The sequence below is a fragment of the Balaenoptera borealis genome, assembly GCF_965194805.1.
Source record: "Balaenoptera borealis genome assembly, chromosome: 1".
Taxonomy (NCBI): Eukaryota; Metazoa; Chordata; class Mammalia; order Artiodactyla; family Balaenopteridae; genus Balaenoptera; species Balaenoptera borealis.
In genome coordinates this window covers 192,541,878-192,543,256 of record NC_138860.1, presented here as the reverse complement: position 1 = coordinate 192,543,256, position 1,379 = coordinate 192,541,878, and the positions used below count along the sequence as shown (strand labels likewise).

At 60.8% G+C, this 1,379-nt stretch overlaps 1 protein-coding gene across 4 annotated transcripts in view; it reads left to right on the top strand.

Moving 5' to 3' along the window:
* PRDM16 (PR/SET domain 16) overlaps positions 1–1,379 on the top strand; it is a 326,349-nt gene that overhangs the window by 7,518 nt on the left and 317,452 nt on the right. The gene's annotated exons all lie outside the window — the stretch shown is intronic.

Here is a 1,379-nt window from a genome sequence, read left to right as displayed (position 1 = left end):
CAGGTATGTGGATGGAGACGCATCTGCGGGGAAGGACGTGGGCATAGTGCAGGGTTCCTCTGACCGGCCGCCTCCTGGTTCTGAGGTGCTTTTCAAGGAGACCTGTGTCGTGCTCCAAAGCCTCTGCTTCCCCAGCGTGGGGGTGGGGAGGGGCAGGACACACCGGCTCGGCCGCCGTGCCCACTGTCATTTTCCCTGCGCTGGCGCTATGGGCTTCCTCTGGGGGTCTGTCTCCCTCCCAGGCCCAGGCAATGCCAAGGGGAATTAACAGGAAGAAAAGACCCCAGGCGGCTCGGTTTGAAGCCAGGCACCAGGGCTGCTGTCCTGCTGATGTGGGGGGAGAGGGGTTCCCGGGACGCATGCAGGGGTTTCCTAGGAAGGTTCCAGAAACATACTTGGGCACTTCTGGCCACATTAAGAACTATCACCCTGCCCTTTAGCCTTCTGACTCCCCTGGATGGATTTAGGTAGATTTGATTTTTGATGTAAAATTTATATTCCATAATGAATTTTGATGTGGGGTGATGGTGAGGCATGAGGGAGACCCTGGCACCTCCTCTTTGGGTCTGAAACCCCCTCCTGTTTCTCATGGCCGTGCCTGGAGGGGCAGGGCCGGGAGGGCCCAGGCTGGATCTCCTGAGACCCCTGGCTCTGGGGACCAGGCCGTGTCACCGTGACTCCATGAGCCCAGGGTGGTGGTCGGGCGTGAGGTCTGCTTTCTTTTCAGGGTCTGCCGAGTTGAGAAATGAGTGGCTTTGTCCACTTTCCTACTTTAGAAAGAATAACAGAGCTGGATGCTTGGTGCAAATATCAAGGCTGTGCCCTTAGGCCCCCTGGATGTTGCTCCTGAGGCCGCAGGGGGACCTCACCCCAGGGTCGGCCCAAGGGACGGGCTTGGCGGGATGTGGTTCTCAGTCCCCAGAGTCCGCACTCCGTCCGCTCCGACCCTGGGCTGGGCTGTGTCCCCCTCCCGACCGCCACGCCTGCCTCGGCTCATGACCACCAGCCCTCGCCTTTGAAGCCGGGGAAGGGGGGGCCGTCCGGGAGAGTGAAAGTGAGTTGTGACTCGGTCAAGGGGCTGCAGGATGTGGACGCGTGGGTATTTTGCGCCTTGTGTGCTTCTTCCCCGGCTGCAGGCAGGCATGACCACACAGAAGGTTCTGGAAGGGACCATGGCGTTCGGGGAGGTGATTCTGCCTGGGAGGCGAGGGTCCTCGGGCCAGGTGGGGCTGAGTCGGGACACCCCCCTCCAGGCAGACAGACAGTCAGAACCGAGTGTCGCTTTTACCTCCTGGGCCTGGTTGGGAAGATGCTTTGTTGGTCCACGGCCACCCGCCTCCGTGGGGGCCGTTCAGGGCCACAGCAAAGCATCCACTTTG